At 40.0% G+C, this 22,003-nt stretch overlaps 1 protein-coding gene across 1 annotated transcript in view; it reads left to right on the top strand.

Annotated features, from left to right (window-relative positions):
• LOC139549549 (transcriptional coactivator YAP1-like) overlaps positions 1–22,003 on the top strand; it is a 139,422-nt gene that overhangs the window by 94,004 nt on the left and 23,415 nt on the right. The gene's annotated exons all lie outside the window — the stretch shown is intronic.

Raw genomic sequence — 22,003 nt, 5'->3', positions numbered from 1 at the left:
ACTAGGTCAGGGTATTAAACCTCCATGTATATCTCACTAGGTCAGGGTATTAAACCTCCATGTATATCTCACTAGGTCAGGATATTAAACCTCCATGTATATCTCACTAGGTCAGGGTATTAAACCTCCATGTATATCTCACTAGGTCAGGATATTAAACCTCCATGTATATCTCACTAGGTCAGGGTATTAATCCTCCTCCATGTATATCTCACTAGGTCAGGGTATTAAACCTCCATGTATATCTCACTAGGTCAGGGTATTAAACCTCCATGTATATCTCACTAGGTCAGGATATTAAACCTCCATGTATATCTCACTAGGTCAGGATATTAAACCTCCTCCATGTATATCTCACTAGGTCAGGGTATTAAACCTCCTCCATGTATATCTCACTAGGTCAGGGTATTAAACCTCCATGTATATCTCACTAGGTCAGGGTATTAATCCTCCTCCATGTATATCTCACTAGGTCAGGGTATTAAACCTCCATGTATATCTCACTAGGTCAGGGTATTAAACCTCCATGTATATCTCACTAGGTCAGGATATTAAACCTCCATGTATATCTCACTAGGTCAGGGTATTAAACCTCCATGTATATCTCACTAGGTCAGGATATTAAACCTCCATGTATATCTCACTAGGTCAGGGTATTAATCATCCTCCATGTATATCTCACTAGGTCAGGATATTAAACCTCCTCCATGTATATCTCACTAGGTCAGGGTATTAATCCTCCTCCATGTATATCTCACTAGGTCAGGGTATTAAACCTCCATGTATATCTCACTAGGTCAGGGTATTAATCCTCCTCCATGTATATCTCACTAGGTCAGGGTATTAAACCTCCATGTATATCTCACTAGGTCAGGGTATTAAACCTCCATGTATATCTCACTAGGTCAGGATATTAAACCTCCATGTATATCTCACTAGGTCAGGATATTAAACCTCCTCCATGTATATCTCACTAGGTCAGGGTATTAAACCTCCTCCATGTATATCTCACTAGGTCAGGGTATTAAACATCCATGTATATCTCACTAGGTCAGGGTATTAATCCTCCTCCATGTATATCTCACTAGGTCAGGGTATTAAACCTCCATGTATATCTCACTAGGTCAGGGTATTAAACCTCCATGTATATCTCACTAGGTCAGGATATTAAACCTCCATGTATATCTCACTAGGTCAGGGTATTAAACCTCCATGTATATCTCACTAGGTCAGGATATTAAACCTCCATGTATATCTCACTAGGTCAGGATATTAAACCTCCATGTATATCTCACTAGGTCAGGGTATTAAACCTCCATGTATATCTCACTAGGTCAGGATATTAAACCTCCATGTATATCTCACTAGGTCAGGATATTAAACCTCCATGTATATCTCACTAGGTCAGGATATTAAACCTCCTCCATGTATATCTCACTAGGTCAGGGTATTAAACCTCCGCCATGTATATCTCACTAGGTCAGGGTATTAAACCTCCATGTATATCTCACTAGGTCAGAATATTAAACCTCCATGTATATCTCACTAGGTCAGAATATTAAACCTCCATGTATATCTCACTAGGTCAGGATATTAAACCTCCTCCATGTATATCTCACTAGGTCAGGGTATTAAACCTCCTCCATGTATATCTCACTAGGTCAGGGTATTAAACCTCCTCCATGTATATCTCACTAGGTCAGGATATTAAACCTCCTCCATGTATATCTCACTAGGTCAGGATATTAAACCTCCTCCATGTATATCTCACTAGGTCAGGATATTAAACCTCCTCCATGTATATCTCACTAGGTCAGGATATTAAACCTCCTCCATGTATATCTCACTAGGTCAGGGTATTAAACCTCCTCCATGTATATCTCACTAGGTCAGGATATTAAACCTCCTCCATGTATATCTCACTAGGTCAGGATATTAAACCTCCTCCATGTATATCTCACTAGGTCAGGATATTCAACCTCCTCCATGTATATCTCACTAGGTCAGGATATTAAACCTCCTCCATGTATATCTCACTAGGTCAGGATATTAAACCTCCTCCATGTATATCTCACTAGGTCAGGATATTAAACCTCCTCCATGTATATCTCACTAGGTCAGGGTATTAAACCTCCTCCATGTATATCTCACTAGGTCAGGATATTAAACCTCCTCCATGTATATCTCACTAGGTCAGGATATTAAACCTCCTCCATGTATATCTCACTAGGTCAGGATATTAAACCTCCTCCATGTATATCTCACTAGGTCAGGATATTAAACCTCCTCCATGTATATCTCACTAGGTCAGGATATTAAACCTCCTCCATGTATATCTCACTAGGTCAGGATATTAAACCTCCTCCATGTATATCTCACTAGGTCAGGATATTAAACCTCCACCATGTATATCTCACTAGGTCAGGATATTAAACCTCCTCCATGTATATCTCGCTAGGTCAGGGTATTAAACCTCCACCATGTATATCTCACTAGGTCAGGATATTAAACCTCCTCCATGTATATCTCACTAGGTCAGGGTATTAAACCTCCTCCATGTATATCTCACTAGGTCAGGATATTAAACCTCTTCCATGTATATCTCACTAGGTCAGGATATTAAACCTCCACCATGTATATCTCACTAGGTCAGGATATTAAACCTCCTCCATGTATATCTCACTAGGTCAGGGTATTAAACCTCCTCCATGTATATCTCACTAGGTCAGGATATTAAACCTCCACCATGTATATCTCACTAGGTCAGGATATTAAACCTCTTCCATGTATATCTCACTAGGTCAGGATATTAAACCTCCACCATGTATATCTCACTAGGTCAGGATATTAAACCTCCTCCATGTATATCTCACTAGGTCAGGGTATTAAACCTCCTCCATGTATATCTCACTAGGTCAGGATATTAAACCTCTTCCATGTATATCTCACTAGGTCAGGGTATTAAACCTCCACCATGTATATCTCACTAGGTCAGGATATTAAACCTCCTCCATGTATATCTCACTAGGTCAGGGTATTAAACCTCCACCATGTATATCTCACTAGGTCAGGATATTAAACCTCCTCCATGTATATCTCACTAGGTCAGGGTATTAAACCTCCTCCATGTATATCTCACTAGGTCAGGATATTAAACCTCTTCCATGTATATCTCACTAGGTCAGGATATTAAACCTCCACCATGTATATCTCACTAGGTCAGGATATTAAACCTCCTCCATGTATATCTCACTAGGTCAGGGTATTAAACCTCCTCCATGTATATCTCACTAGGTCAGGATATTAAACCTCCACCATGTATATCTCACTAGGTCAGGATATTAAACCTCCTCCATGTATATCTCACTAGGTCAGGATATTAAACCTCCACCATGTATATCTCACTAGGTCAGGATATTAAACCTCCTCCATGTATATCTCACTAGGTCAGGATATTAAACCTCCTCCATGTATATCTCACTAGGTCAGGGTATTAAACCTCCTCCATGTATATCTCACTAGGTCAGGATATTAAACCTCCTCCATGTATATCTCACTAGGTCAGGGTATTAAACCTCCTCCATGTATATCTCACTAGGTCAGGGTATTAAACCTCCTCCATGTATATCTCACTAGGTCAGGGTATTAAACCTCCTCCATGTATATCTCACTAGGTCAGGGTATTAAACCTCCTCCATGTATATCTCACTAGGTCAGGATATTAAACCTCTTCCATGTATATCTCACTAGGTCAGGATATTAAACCTCCTCCATGTATATCTCACTAGGTCAGGATATTAAACCTCCTCCATGTATATCTCACTTGGTCAGGATATTAAACCTCCTCTATGTATATCTCACTAGGTCAGGGTATTAAACCTCCACCATGTATATCTCACTAGGTCAGGATATTAAACCTCCTCCATGTATATCTCACTAGGTCAGGGTATTAAACCTCCACCATGTATATCTCACTAGGTCAGGGTATTAAACCTCCACCATGTATATCTCACTAGGTCAGGGTATTAAACCTCCATGTATATCTCACTAGGTCAGGGTATTAAACCTCCACCATGTATATCTCACTAGGTCAGGGTATTAAACCTCCACCATGTATATCTCACTAGGTCAGGGTATTAAACCTCCATGTATATCTCACTAGGTCAGGGTATTAAACCTCCATGTATATCTCACTAGGTCAGGATATTAAACCTCCTCCATGTATATCTCACTAGGTCAGGATATTAAACCTCCTCCATGTATATCTCACTAGGTCAGGATATTAAACCTCCTCCATGTATATCTCACTAGGTCAGGATATTAAACCTCCTCCATGTATATCTCACTAGGTCAGGGTATTAAACCTCCTCCATGTATATCTCACTAGGTCAGGGTATTAAACCTCCTCCATGTATATCTCACTAGGTCAGGGTATTAAACCTCCTCCATGTATATCTCACTAGGTCAGGGTATTAAACCTCCTCCATGTATATCTCACTAGGTCAGGATATTAAACCTCCTCCATGTATATCTCACTAGGTCAGGATATTAAACCTCCTCCATGTATATCTCACTAGGTCAGGATATTAAACCTCCTCCATGTATATCTCACTAGGTCAGGATATTAAACCTCCTCCATGTATATCTCACTAGGTCAGGATATTAAACCTCCACCATGTATATCTCACTAGGTCAGGATATTAAACCTCCTCCATGTATATCTCACTAGGTCAGGATATTAAACCTCCATGTATATCTCACTAGGTCAGGGTATTAAACCTCCACCATGTATATCTCACTAGGTCAGGATATTAAACCTCCTCCATGTATATCTCACTAGGTCAGGGTATTAAACCTCCACCATGTATATCTCACTAGGTCAGGATATTAAACCTCCTCCATGTATATCTCACTAGGTCAGGGTATTAAACCTCCTCCATGTATATCTCACTAGGTCAGGATATTAAACCTCTTCCATGTATATCTCACTAGGTCAGGATATTAAACCTCCACCATGTATATCTCACTAGGTCAGGATATTAAACCTCCTCCATGTATATCTCACTAGGTCATGGTATTAAACCTCCTCCATGTATATCTCACTAGGTCAGGATATTAAACCTCCACCATGTATATCTCACTAGGTCAGGATATTAAACCTCTTCCATGTATATCTCACTAGGTCAGGATATTAAACCTCCACCATGTATATCTCACTAGGTCAGGATATTAAACCTCCTCCATGTATATCTCACTAGGTCAGGATATTAAACCTCCTCCATGTATATCTCACTAGGTCAGGGTATTAAACCTCCTCCATGTATATCTCACTAGGTCAGGATATTAAACCTCCTCCATGTATATCTCACTAGGTCAGGGTATTAAACCTCCTCCATGTATATCTCACTAGGTCAGGGTATTAAACCTCCTCCATGTATATCTCACTAGGTCAGGGTATTAAACCTCCTCCATGTATATCTCACTAGGTCAGGGTATTAAACCTCCTCCATGTATATCTCACTAGGTCAGGATATTAAACCTCTTCCATGTATATCTCACTAGGTCAGGATATTAAACCTCCTCCATGTATATCTCACTAGGTCAGGATATTAAACCTCCTCCATGTATATCTCACTAGGTCAGGATATTAAACCTCCTCTATGTATATCTCACTAGGTCAGGGTATTAAACCTCCACCATGTATATCTCACTAGGTCAGGATATTAAACCTCCTCCATGTATATCTCACTAGGTCAGGGTATTAAACCTCCACCATGTATATCTCACTAGGTCAGGGTATTAAACCTCCACCATGTATATCTCACTAGGTCAGGGTATTAAACCTCCATGTATATCTCACTAGGTCAGGGTATTAAACCTCCACCATGTATATCTCACTAGGTCAGGGTATTAAACCTCCACCATGTATATCTCACTAGGTCAGGGTATTAAACCTCCATGTATATCTCACTAGGTCAGGGTATTAAACCTCCATGTATATCTCACTAGGTCAGGATATTAAACCTCCTCCATGTATATCTCACTAGGTCAGGATATTAAACCTCCTCCATGTATATCTCACTAGGTCAGGATATTAAACCTCCTCCATGTATATCTCACTAGGTCAGGATATTAAACCTCCTCCATGTATATCTCACTAGGTCAGGGTATTAAACCTCCTCCATGTATATCTCACTAGGTCAGGGTATTAAACCTCCTCCATGTATATCTCACTAGGTCAGGGTATTAAACCTCCTCCATGTATATCTCACTAGGTCAGGGTATTAAACCTCCTCCATGTATATCTCACTAGGTCAGGATATTAAACCTCCTCCATGTATATCTCACTAGGTCAGGATATTAAACCTCCTCCATGTATATCTCACTAGGTCAGGATATTAAACCTCCTCCATGTATATCTCACTAGGTCAGGATATTAAACCTCCTCCATGTATATCTCACTAGGTCAGGATATTAAACCTCCACCATGTATATCTCACTAGGTCAGGATATTAAACCTCCTCCATGTATATCTCACTAGGTCAGGATATTAAACCTCCATGTATATCTCACTAGGTCAGGATATTAAACCTCCATGTATATCTCACTAGGTCAGGATATTAAACCTCCATGTATATCTCACTAGGTCAGGATATTAAACCTCCATGTATATCTCACTAGGTCAGGATATTAAACCTCCATGTATATCTCACTAGGTCAGGATATTAAACCTCCATGTATATCTCACTAGGTCAGGATATTAAACCTCCATGTATATCTCACTAGGTCAGGATATTAAACCTCCATGTATATCTCACTAGGTCAGGATATTAAACCTCCACCATGTATATCTCACTAGGTCAGGATATTAAACCTCCATGTATATCTCACTAGGTCAGGATATTAAACCTCCATGTATATCTCACTAGGTCAGGATATTAAACCTCCATGTATATCTCACTAGGTCAGGATATTAAACCTCCTCCATGTATATCTCACTAGGTCAGGATATTAAACCTCCACCATGTATATCTCACTAGGTCAGGATATTAAACCTCCTCCATGTATATCTCACTAGGTCAGGATATTAAACCTCCATGTATATCTCACTAGGTCAGGATATTAAACCTCCATGTATATCTCACTAGGTCAGGATATTAAACCTCCATGTATATCTCACTAGGTCAGGATATTAAACCTCCATGTATATCTCACTAGGTCAGGATATTAAACCTCCATGTATATCTCACTAGGTCAGGATATTAAACCTCCATGTATATCTCACTAGGTCAGGATATTAAACCTCCATGTATATCTCACTAGGTCAGGATATTAAACCTCCACCATGTATATCTCACTAGGTCAGGATATTAAACCTCCATGTATATCTCACTAGGTCAGGATATTAAACCTCCATGTATATCTCACTAGGTCAGGATATTAAACCTCCATGTATATCTCACTAGGTCAGGATATTAAACCTCCTCCATGTATATCTCACTAGGTCAGGATATTAAACCTCCACCATGTATATCTCACTAGGTCAGGATATTAAACCTCCTCCATGTATATCTCATTAGGTCAGGATATTAAACCTCCTCCATGTATATCTCACTAGGTCAGGATATTAAACCTCCTCCATGTATATCTCACTAGGTCAGGATATTAAACCTCCTCCATGTATATCTCATTAGGTCAGGATATTAAACCTCCTCCATGTATATCTCACTAGGTCAGGGTATTAAACCTCCATGTATATCTCACTAGGTCAGGATATTAAACCTCCATGTATATCTCACTAGGTCAGGATATTAAACCTCCACCATGTATATCTCACTAGGTCAGGATATTAAACCTCCATGTATATCTCACTAGGTCAGGGTATTAAACCTCCACCATGTATATCTCACTAGGTCAGGATATTAAACCTCCATGTATATCTCACTAGGTCAGGATATTAAACCTCCATGTATATCTCACTAGGTCAGGATATTAAACCTCCACCATGTATATCTCACTAGGTCAGGATATTAAACCTCCATGTATATCTCACTAGGTCAGGATATTAAACCTCCACCATGTATATCTCACTAGGTCAGGATATTAAACCTCCATGTATATCTCATTAGGTCAGGATATTAAACCTCCTCCATGTATATCTCACTAGGTCAGGGTATTAAACCTCCATGTATATCTCACTAGGTCAGGATATTAAACCTCCATGTATATCTCACTAGGTCAGGATATTAAACCTCCACCATGTATATCTCACTAGGTCAGGATATTAAACCTCCATGTATATCTCACTAGGTCAGGGTATTAAACCTCCACCATGTATATCTCACTAGGTCAGGATATTAAACCTCCATGTATATCTCACTAGGTCAGGATATTAAACCTCCATGTATATCTCACTAGGTCAGGATATTAAACCTCCACCATGTATATCTCACTAGGTCAGGATATTAAACCTCCATGTATATCTCACTAGGTCAGGGTATTAACCCTCCACCATGTATATCTCACTAGGTCAGGATATTAAACCTCCATGTATATCTCACTAGGTCAGGATATTAAACCTCCATGTATATCTCACTAGGTCAGGATATTAAACCTCCATGTATATCTCACTAGGTCAGGATATTAAACCTCCATGTATATCTCACTAGGTCAGGATATTAAACCTCCATGTATATCTCACTAGGTCAGGGTATTAGACCTCCATGTATATCTCACTAGGTCAGGATATTAAACCTCCATGTATATCTCACTAGGTCAGGATATTAAACCTCCACCATGTATATCTCACTAGGTCAGGATATTAAACCTCCATGTATATCTCACTAGGTCAGGGTATTAAACCTCCACCATGTATATCTCACTAGGTCAGGATATTAAACCTCCATGTATATCTCACTAGGTCAGGATATTAAACCTCCATGTATATCTCACTAGGTCAGGATATTAAACCTCCACCATGTATATCTCACTAGGTCAGGATATTAAACCTCCATGTATATCTCACTAGGTCAGGATATTAAACCTCCACCATGTATATCTCACTAGGTCAGGATATTAAACCTCCATGTATATCTCACTAGGTCAGGGTATTAACCCTCCACCATGTATATCTCACTAGGTCAGGATATTAAACCTCCATGTATATCTCACTAGGTCAGGATATTAAACCTCCACCATGTATATCTCACTAGGTCAGGATATTAAACCTCCATGTATATCTCACTAGGTCAGGATATTAAACCTCCACCATGTATATCTCACTAGGTCAGGGTATTAACCCTCCACCATGTATATCTCACTAGGTCAGGATATTAAACCTCCATGTATATCTCACTAGGTCAGGATATTAAACCTCCATGTATATCTCACTAGGTCAGGATATTAAACCTCCTCCATGTATATCTCACTAGGTCAGGATATTAAACCTCCTCCATGTATATCTCACTAGGTCAGGGTATTAACCCTCCACCATGTATATCTCACTAGGTCAGGATATTAAACCTCCATGTATATCTCACTAGGTCAGGGTATTAACCCTCCACCATGTATATCTCACTAGGTCAGGATATTAAACCTCCATGTATATCTCACTAGGTCAGGGTATTAACCCTCCACCATGTATATCTCACTAGGTCAGGATATTAAACCTCCACCATGTATATCTCACTAGGTCAGGATATTAAACCTCCTCCATGTATATCTCACTAGGTCAGGATATTAAACCTCCATGTATATCTCACTAGGTCAGGGTATTAAACCTCCACCATGTATATCTCACTAGGTCAGGATATTAAACCTCCACCATGTATATCTCACTAGGTCAGGGTATTAAACCTCCACCATGTATATCTCACTAGGTCAGGATATTAAACCTCCACCATGTATATCTCACTAGGTCAGGGTATTAAACCTCCACCATGTATATCTCACTAGGTCAGGGTATTAAACCTCCACCATGTATATCTCACTAGGTCAGGATATTAAACCTCCTCCATGTATATCTCACTAGGTCAGGGTATTAACCCTCCACCATGTATATCTCACTAGGTCAGGATATTAAACCTCCATGTATATCTCACTAGGTCAGGATATTAAACCTCCACCATGTATATCTCACTAGGTCAGGATATTAAACCTCCATGTATATCTCACTAGGTCAGGATATTAAACCTCCACCATGTATATCTCACTAGGTCAGGGTATTAACCCTCCACCATGTATATCTCACTAGGTCAGGATATTAAACCTCCATGTATATCTCACTAGGTCAGGATATTAAACCTCCATGTATATCTCACTAGGTCAGGATATTAAACCTCCTCCATGTATATCTCACTAGGTCAGGATATTAAACCTCCTCCATGTATATCTCACTAGGTCAGGGTATTAACCCTCCACCATGTATATCTCACTAGGTCAGGATATTAAACCTCCATGTATATCTCACTAGGTCAGGGTATTAACCCTCCACCATGTATATCTCACTAGGTCAGGATATTAAACCTCCATGTATATCTCACTAGGTCAGGGTATTAACCCTACACCATGTATATCTCACTAGGTCAGGATATTAAACCTCCACCATGTATATCTCACTAGGTCAGGATATTAAACCTCCTCCATGTATATCTCACTAGGTCAGGATATTAAACCTCCATGTATATCTCACTAGGTCAGGGTATTAAACCTCCACCATGTATATCTCACTAGGTCAGGATATTAAACCTCCACCATGTATATCTCACTAGGTCAGGGTATTAAACCTCCACCATGTATATCTCACTAGGTCAGGATATTAAACCTCCACCATGTATATCTCACTAGGTCAGGGTATTAAACCTCCACCATGTATATCTCACTAGGTCAGGGTATTAAACCTCCACCATGTATATCTCACTAGGTCAGGATATTAAACCTCCTCCATGTATATCTCACTAGGTCAGGATATTAAACCTCCTCCATGTATATCTCACTAGGTCAGGATATTAAACCTCCTCCATGTATATCTCACTAGGTCAGGGTATTAAACCTCCTCCATGTATATCTCACTAGGTCAGGATATTAAACCTCCTCCATGTATATCTCACTAGGTCAGGATATTAAACCTCCTCCATGTATATCTCACTAGGTCAGGATATTAAACCTCCTCCATGTATATCTCACTAGGTCAGGATATTAAACCTCCTCCATGTATATCTCACTAGGTCAGGATATTAAACCTCCTCCATGTATATCTCACTAGGTCAGGATATTAAACCTCCTCCATGTATATCTCACTAGGTCAGGATATTAAACCTCCTCCATGTATATCTCACTAGGTCAGGGTATTAAACCTCCTCCATGTATATCTCACTAGGTCAGGATATTAAACCTCCTCCATGTATATCTCACTAGGTCAGGATATTAAACCTCCTCCATGTATATCTCACTAGGTCAGGATATTAAACCTCCTCCATGTATATCTCACTAGGTCAGGGTATTAAACCTCCATGTATATCTCACTAGGTCAGGATATTAAACCTCCTCCATGTATATCTCACTAGGTCAGGATATTAAACCTCCTCCATGTATATCTCACTAGGTCAGGATATTAAACCTCCTCCATGTATATCTCACTAGGTCAGGATATTAAACCTCCTCCATGTATATCTCACTAGGTCAGGATATTAAACCTCCTCCATGTATATCTCACTAGGTCAGGGTATTAAACCTCCTCCATGTATATCTCACTAGGTCAGGATATTAAACCTCCTCCATGTATATCTCACTAGGTCAGGATATTAAACCTCCACCATGTATATCTCACTAGGTCAGGATATTAAACCTCCTCCATGTATATCTCACTAGGTCAGGATATTAAACCTCCTCCATGTATATCTCACTAGGTCAGGATATTAAACCTCCTCCATGTATATCTCACTAGGTCAGGATATTAAACCTCCACCATGTATATCTCACTAGGTCAGGATATTAAACCTCCTCCATGTATATCTCACTAGGTCAGGGTATTAAACCTCCATGTATATCTCACTAGGTCAGGATATTAAACCTCCTCCATGTATATCTCACTAGGTCAGGATATTAAACCTCCTCCATGTATATCTCACTAGGTCAGGGTATTAAACCCCCTCCATGTATATCTCACTAGGTCAGGATATTAAACCTCCTCCATGTATATCTCACTAGGTCAGGATATTAAACCTCCTCCATGTATATCTCACTAGGTCAGGGTATTAAACCTCCATGTATATCTCACTAGGTCAGGATATTAAACCTCCTCCATGTATATCTCACTAGGTCAGGATATTAAACCTCCTCCATGTATATCTCACTAGGTCAGGATATTAAACCTCCATGTATATCTCACTAGGTCAGGATATTAAACCTCCATGTATATCTCACTAGGTCAGGGTATTAAACCTCCATGTATATCTCACTAGGTCAGGATATTAAACCTCCTCCATGTATATCTCACTAGGTCAGGGTATTAAACCTCCATGTATATCTCACTAGGTCAGGATATTAAACCTCCTCCATGTATATCTCACTAGGTCAGGATATTAAACCTCCTCCATGTATATCTCACTAGGTCAGGATATTAAACCTCCTCCATGTATATCTCACTAGGTCAGGGTATTAAACCTCCATGTATATCTCACTAGGTCAGGATATTAAACCTCCTCCATGTATATCTCACTAGGTCAGGATATTAAACCTCCTCCATGTATATCTCACTAGGTCAGGATATTAAACCTCCTCCATGTATATCTCACTAGGTCAGGATATTAAACCTCCTCCATGTATATCTCACTAGGTCAGGGTATTAAACCTCCTCCATGTATATCTCACTAGGTCAGGATATTAAACCTCCTCCATGTATATCTCACTAGGTCAGGATATTAAACCTCCACCATGTATATCTCACTAGGTCAGGATATTAAACCTCCTCCATGTATATCTCACTAGGTCAGGATATTAAACCTCCTCCATGTATATCTCACTAGGTCAGGATATTAAACCTCCTCCATGTATATCTCACTAGGTCAGGATATTAAACCTCCACCATGTATATCTCACTAGGTCAGGATATTAAACCTCCTCCATGTATATCTCACTAGGTCAGGGTATTAAACCTCCATGTATATCTCACTAGGTCAGGATATTAAACCTCCTCCATGTATATCTCACTAGGTCAGGATATTAAACCTCCTCCATGTATATCTCACTAGGTCAGGGTATTAAACCTCCTCCATGTATATCTCACTAGGTCAGGATATTAAACCTCCTCCATGTATATCTCACTAGGTCAGGATATTAAACCTCCTCCATGTATATCTCACTAGGTCAGGGTATTAAACCTCCATGTATATCTCACTAGGTCAGGATATTAAACCTCCTCCATGTATATCTCACTAGGTCAGGATATTAAACCTCCTCCATGTATATCTCACTAGGTCAGGATATTAAACCTCCATGTATATCTCACTAGGTCAGGATATTAAACCTCCATGTATATCTCACTAGGTCAGGGTATTAAACCTCCATGTATATCTCACTAGGTCAGGATATTAAACCTCCTCCATGTATATCTCACTAGGTCAGGGTATTAAACCTCCATGTATATCTCACTAGGTCAGGATATTAAACCTCCTCCATGTATATCTCACTAGGTCAGGATATTAAACCTCCTCCATGTATATCTCACTAGGTCAGGATATTAAACCTCCTCCATGTATATCTCACTAGGTCAGGATATTAAACCTCCTCCATGTATATCTCACTAGGTCAGGGTATTAAACCTCCATGTATATCTCACTAGGTCAGGATATTAAACCTCCTCCATGTATATCTCACTAGGTCAGGATATTAAACCTCCTCCATGTATATCTCACTAGGTCAGGGTATTAAACCTCCTCCATGTATATCTCACTAGGTCAGGATATTAAACCTCCTCCATGTATATCTCACTAGGTCAGGATATTAAACCTCCATGTATATCTCACTAGGTCAGGATATTAAACCTCCATGTATATCTCACTAGGTCAGGGTATTAAACCTCCATGTATATCTCACTAGGTCAGGATATTAAACCTCCTCCATGTATATCTCACTAGGTCAGGGTATTAAACCTCCATGTATATCTCACTAGGTCAGGGTATTAAACCTCCACCATGTATATCTCACTAGGTCAGGATATTAAACCTCCACCATGTATATCTCACTAGGTCAGGGTATTAAACCTCCACCATGTATATCTCACTAGGTCAGGATATTAAACCTCCACCATGTATATCTCACTAGGTCAGGGTATTAAACCTCCACCATGTATATCTCACTAGGTCAGGGTATTAAACCTCCACCATGTATATCTCACTAGGTCAGGATATTAAACCTCCTCCATGTATATCTCACTAGGTCAGGATATTAAACCTCCTCCATGTATATCTCACTAGGTCAGGATATTAAACCTCCTCCATGTATATCTCACTAGGTCAGGGTATTAAACCTCCTCCATGTATATCTCACTAGGTCAGGATATTAAACCTCCTCCATGTATATCTCACTAGGTCAGGATATTAAACCTCCTCCATGTATATCTCACTAGGTCAGGATATTAAACCTCCTCCATGTATATCTCACTAGGTCAGGATATTAAACCTCCTCCATGTATATCTCACTAGGTCAGGATATTAAACCTCCTCCATGTATATCTCACTAGGTCAGGATATTAAACCTCCTCCATGTATATCTCACTAGGTCAGGATATTAAACCTCCTCCATGTATATCTCACTAGGTCAGGGTATTAAACCTCCTCCATGTATATCTCACTAGGTCAGGATATTAAACCTCCTCCATGTATATCTCACTAGGTCAGGATATTAAACCTCCTCCATGTATATCTCACTAGGTCAGGATATTAAACCTCCTCCATGTATATCTCACTAGGTCAGGGTATTAAACCTCCATGTATATCTCACTAGGTCAGGATATTAAACCTCCTCCATGTATATCTCACTAGGTCAGGATATTAAACCTCCTCCATGTATATCTCACTAGGTCAGGATATTAAACCTCCTCCATGTATATCTCACTAGGTCAGGATATTAAACCTCCTCCATGTAGTATATCTCACTAGGTCAGGATATTAAACCTCCTCCATGTATATCTCACTAGGTCAGGGTATTAAACCTCCTCCATGTATATCTCACTAGGTCAGGATATTAAACCTCCTCCATGTATATCTCACTAGGTCAGGATATTAAACCTCCACCATGTATATCTCACTAGGTCAGGATATTAAACCTCCTCCATGTATATCTCACTAGGTCAGGATATTAAACCTCCTCCATGTATATCTCACTAGGTCAGGATATTAAATCTCCTCCATGTATATCTCACTAGGTCAGGATATTAAACCTCCACCATGTATATCTCACTAGGTCAGGATATTAAACCTCCTCCATGTATATCTCACTAGGTCAGGGTATTAAACCTCCATGTATATCTCACTAGGTCAGGATATTAAACCTCCTCCATGTATATCTCACTAGGTCAGGATATTAAACCTCCTCCATGTATATCTCACTAGGTCAGGGTATTAAACCTCCTCCATGTATATCTCACTAGGTCAGGATATTAAACCTCCTCCATGTATATCTCACTAGGTCAGGATATTAAACCTCCTCCATGTATATCTCACTAGGTCAGGGTATTAAACCTCCATGTATATCTCACTAGGTCAGGATATTAAACCTCCTCCATGTATATCTCACTAGGTCAGGGTATTAAACCTCCACCATGTATATCTCACTAGGTCAGGGTATTAAACCTCCACCATGTATATCTCACTAGGTCAGGATATTAAACCTCCTCCATGTATATCTCACTAGGTCAGGATATTAAACCTCCTCCATGTATATCTCACTAGGTCAGGATATTAAACCTCCTCCATGTATATCTCACTAGGTCAGGGTATTAAACCTCCTCCATGTATATCTCACTAGGTCAGGATATTAAACCTCCTCCATGTATATCTCACTAGGTCAGGATATTAAACCTCCTCCATGTATATCTCACTAGGTCAGGATATTAAACCTCCTCCATGTATATCTCACTAGGTCAGGATATTAAACCTCCTCCATGTATATCTCACTAGGTCAGGATATTAAACCTCCTCCATGTATATCTCACTAGGTCAGGATATTAAACCTCCTCCATGTATATCTCACTAGGTCAGGATATTAAACCTCCTCCATGTATATCTCACTAGGTCAGGGTATTAAACCTCCTCCATGTATATCTCACTAGGTCAGGATATTAAACCTCCTCCATGTATATCTCACTAGGTCAGGATATTAAACCTCCTCCATGTATATCTCACTAGGTCAGGATATTAAACCTCCTCCATGTATATCTCACTAGGTCAGGGTATTAAACCTCCATGTATATCTCACTAGGTCAGGATATTAAACCTCCTCCATGTATATCTCACTAGGTCAGGATATTAAACCTCCTCCATGTATATCTCACTAGGTCAGGATATTAAACCTCCTCCATGTATATCTCACTAGGTCAGGATATTAAACCTCCTCCATGTATATCTCACTAGGTCAGGATATTAAACCTCCTCCATGTATATCTCACTAGGTCAGGGTATTAAACCTCCTCCATGTATATCTCACTAGGTCAGGATATTAAACCTCCTCCATGTATATCTCACTAGGTCAGGATATTAAACCTCCACCATGTATATCTCACTAGGTCAGGATATTAAACCTCCTCCATGTATATCTCACTAGGTCAGGATATTAAACCTCCTCCATGTATATCTCACTAGGTCAGGATATTAAACCTCCTCCATGTATATCTCACTAGGTCAGGATATTAAACCTCCACCATGTATATCTCACTAGGTCAGGATATTAAACCTCCTCCATGTATATCTCACTAGGTCAGGGTATTAAACCTCCATGTATATCTCACTAGGTCAGGATATTAAACCTCCTCCATGTATATCTCACTAGGTCAGGATATTAAACCTCCTCCATGTATATCTCACTAGGTCAGGGTATTAAACCTCCTCCATGTATATCTCACTAGGTCAGGATATTAAACCTCCTCCATGTATATCTCACTAGGTCAGGATATTAAACCTCCTCCATGTATATCTCACTAGGTCAGGGTATTAAACCTCCATGTATATCTCACTAGGTCAGGATATTAAACCTCCTCCATGTATATCTCACTAGGTCAGGATATTAAACCTCCTCCATGTATATCTCACTAGGTCAGGATATTAAACCTCCATGTATATCTCACTAGGTCAGGATATTAAACCTCCATGTATATCTCACTAGGTCAGGGTATTAAACCTCCATGTATATCTCACTAGGTCAGGATATTAAACCTCCTCCATGTATATCTCACTAGGTCAGGGTATTAAACCTCCATGTATATCTCACTAGGTCAGGATATTAAACCTCCTCCATGTATATCTCACTAGGTCAGGATATTAAACCTCCTCCATGTATATCTCACTAGGTCAGGATATTAAACCTCCTCCATGTATATCTCACTAGGTCAGGGTATTAAACCTCCATGTATATCTCACTAGGTCAGGATATTAAACCTCCTCCATGTATATCTCACTAGGTCAGGATATTAAACCTCCTCCATGTATATCTCACTAGGTCAGGATATTAAACCTCCTCCATGTATATCTCACTAGGTCAGGATATTAAACCTCCTCCATGTATATCTCACTAGGTCAGTTTATTAAACCTCCTCCATGTATATCTCACTAGGTCAGGATATTAAACCTCCTCCATGTATATCTCACTAGGTCAGGATATTAAACCTCCACCATGTATATCTCACTAGGTCAGGATATTAAACCTCCTCCATGTATATCTCACTAGGTCAGGATATTAAACCTCCACCATGTATATCTCACTAGGTCAGGATATTAAACCTCCTCCATGTATATCTCACTAGGTCAGGATATTAAACCTCCACCATGTATATCTCACTAGGTCAGGATATTAAACCTCCTCCATGTATATCTCACTAGGTCAGGGTATTAAACCTCCATGTATATCTCACTAGGTCAGGATATTAAACCTCCTCCATGTATATCTCACTAGGTCAGGATATTAAACCTCCTCCATGTATATCTCACTAGGTCAGGATATTAAACCTCCATGTATATCTCACTAGGTCAGGATATTAAACCTCCATGTATATCTCACTAGGTCAGGGTATTAAACCTCCATGTATATCTCACTAGGTCAGGATATTAAACCTCCTCCATGTATATCTCACTAAGTCAGGGTATTAAACCTCCATGTATATCTCACTAGGTCAGGATATTAAACCTCCTCCATGTACAGTGGGGAGAACAAGTATTTGATACACTGCCGATTTTGCAGGTTTTCCTACTTACAAAGCATGTAGAGGTCTGTCATTTTTATCATAGGTACACTTCAACTGTGAGAGACGGAATCTAAAACAAAAATCCAGAAAATCACATTGTATGATTTTTAAGTAATTAATTTGCATTTTATTGCATGACATAAGTATTTGATCACCTTCCAACCAGTAAGAATTCCGGCTCTCACAGACCTGTTAGTTTTTCTTTAAGAAGCCCTCCTGTTCTCCACTCATTACCTGTATTAACTGCACCTGTTTGAACTCGTTACCTGTATAAAAGACACCTGTCCACACACTCAATCAAACAGACTCCAACCTCTCCACAATGGCCAAGACCAGAGAGCTGTGTAAGGACATCAGGGGTAAAATTGTAGACCTGCACAAGGCTGGGATGGGCTACAGGACAATAGGCAAGCAGCTTGGTGAGAAGGCAACAACTGTTGGCGCAATTATTAGAAAATGGAAGAAGTTCAAGATGACGGTCAATCATCCTCGGTCTGGGGCTCCATGCAAGATCTCACCTCGTGGGGCATCAATGATCATGAGGAAGGTGAGGGATCAGCCCAGAACTACACGGCAGGACCTGGTCAATGACCTGAAGAGAGCTGGGACCACAGTCTCAAAGAAAACCATTAGTAACACACTATGCCGTCATGGATTAAAATACTGCAGCGCACGCAAGGTCCCCCTGCTCAAGCCAGGGCATGTCCAGGACCGTCTGAAGTTTGCCAATGACCATCTGGATGATCCAGAGGAAGAATGGGAGAAGGTCATGTGGTCTGATGAGACAAAAATTGAGCTTTTTGGTCTAAACTCCACTCGACATGTTTGGAGGAAGAAGAAGGATGAGTACAACCCCAAGAACACCATCCCAACCGTGAAGCATGGAGGTGGAAACATCATTCTTTGGGGATGCTTTTCTGCAAAGGGGACAGGACGACTGCACCGTATTGAGGGGAGGATGGATGGGGCCATGTATCGCGAGATCTTGGCCAACAACCTCCTTCCCTCAGTAAGAGCATTGAAGATGGGTCGTGGCTGGGTCTTCCAGCATGACAACGACCCGAAACACACAGCCAGGGAAACTAAGGAGTGGCTCCGTAAGAAGCATCTCAAGGTCCTGGAGTGGCCTAGCCAGTCTCCAGACCTGAACCCAATAGAAAATCTTTGGAGGGCGCTGAAAGTCCGTATTGCCCAGCGACAGCCCTGAAACCTGAAGGATCTGGAGAAGGTCTGTATGGAGGAGTGGGACAAAATCCCTGCTGCAGTGTGTGCAAACCTGGTCAAGAACTCCAGGAAACGTATGATCTCTGTAATTGCAAACAAAGGTTTCTGTACCAAATATTAAGTTCTGCTTTTCTGATGTATCAAATACTTATGTCATGCAATAAAATGCAAATTAATTACTTAAAAATCATACAATGTGATTTTCTGGATTTTTGTTTTAGATTCCGTCTCTCACAGTTGAAGTGTACCTATGATAAATATTACAGACCTCTACATGCTTTGTAAGTAGGAAAACCTTCAAAATCGGCAGTGTATCAAATACTTGTTCTCCCCACTGTATATCTCACTAGGTCAGGATATTAAACCTCCTCCATGTATATCTCACTAGGTCAGGATATTAAACCTCCTCCATGTATATCTCACTAGGTCAGGATATTAAACCTCCTCCATGTATATCTCACTAGGTCAGGGTATTAAACCTCCATGTATATCTCACTAGGTCAGGGTATTAAACCTCCATGTATATCTCACTAGGTCAGGATATTAAACCTCCTCCATGTATATCTCACTAGGTCAGGATATTAAACCTCCTCCATGTATATCTCACTAGGTCAGGATATTAAACCTCCATGTATATCTCACTAGGTCAGGATATTAAACCTCCATGTATATCTCACTAGGTCAGGGTATTAAACCTCCATGTATATCTCACTAGGTCAGGATATTAAACCTCCTCCATGTATATCTCACTAGGTCAGGGTATTAAACCTCCATGTATATCTCACTAGGTCAGGATATTAAACCTCCTCCATGTATATCTCACTAGGTCAGGATATTAAACCTCCTCCATGTATATCTCACTAGGTCAGGATATTAAACCTCCTCCATGTATATCTCACTAGGTCAGGATATTAAACCTCCTCCATGTATATCTCACTAGGTCAGGGTATTAAACCTCCATGTATATCTCACTAGGTCAGGGTATTAAACCTCCATGTATATCTCACTAGGTCAGGGTATTAAACCTCCTCCATGTATATCTCACTAGGTCAGGATATTAAACCTCCATGTATATCTCACTAGGTCAGGGTATTAAACCTCCTCCATGTATATCTCACTAGGTCAGGGTATTAAACCTCCATGTATATCTCACTAGGTCAGGATATTAAACCTCCTCCATGTATATCTCACTAGGTCAGGGTATTAATCCTCCTCCATGTATATCTCACTAGGTCAGGATATTAAACCTCCTCCATGTATATCTCACTAGGTCAGGATATTAAACCTCCTCCATGTATATCTCACTAGGTCAGGGTATTAAACCTCCTCCATGTATATCTCACTAGGTCAGGGTATTAAACCTCCTCCATGTATATCTCACTAGGTCAGGATATTAAATCTCCTCCATGTATATCTCACTAGGTCAGGATATTAAACCTCCTCCATGTATATCTCACTAGGTCAGGATATTAAACCTCCTCCATGTATATCTCACTAGGTCAGGGTATTAAACCTCCTCCATGTATATCTCACTAGGTCAGGATATTAAACCTCCTCCATGTATATCTCACTAGGTCAGGATATTAAACCTCCTCCATGTATATCTCACTAGGTCAGGATATTAAACCTCCTCCATGTATATCTCACTAGGTCAGGATATTAAACCTCCTCCATGTATATCTCACTAGGTCAGGATATTAAACCTCCTCCATGTATATCTCACTAGGTCAGGATATTAAACCTCCTCCATGTATATCTCACTAGGTCAGGATATTAAACCTCCTCCATGTATATCTCACTAGGTCAGGATATTAAACCTCCTCCATGTATATCTCACTAGGTCAGGATATTAAACCTCCTCCATGTATATCTCACTAGGTCAGGATATTAAACCTCCTCCATGTATATCTCACTAGGTCAGGGTATTAAACCTCCTCCATGTATATCTCACTAGGTCAGGATATTAAACCTCCTCCATGTATATCTCACTAGGTCAGGATATTAAACCTCCTCCATGTATATCTCACTAGGTCAGGATATTAAACCTCCTCCATGTATATCTCACTAGGTCAGGGTATTAAACCTCCATGTATATCTCACTAGGTCAGGATATTAAACCTCCTCCATGTATATCTCACTAGGTCAGGGTATTAAACCTCCACCATGTATATCTCACTAGGTCAGGGTATTAAACCTCCACCATGTATATCTCACTAGGTCAGGATATTAAACCTCCTCCATGTATATCTCACTAGGTCAGGATATTAAACCTCCTCCATGTATATCTCACTAGGTCAGGATATTAAACCTCCTCCATGTATATCT

This window comes from Salvelinus alpinus, chromosome 22 (genome assembly GCF_045679555.1).
Source record: "Salvelinus alpinus chromosome 22, SLU_Salpinus.1, whole genome shotgun sequence".
NCBI classification, from domain to species: domain Eukaryota; kingdom Metazoa; phylum Chordata; class Actinopteri; order Salmoniformes; family Salmonidae; genus Salvelinus; species Salvelinus alpinus.
The sequence above is the reverse complement of the archived record's forward strand: the minus strand, read 5'-3'. Positions and strand labels throughout refer to the sequence as shown.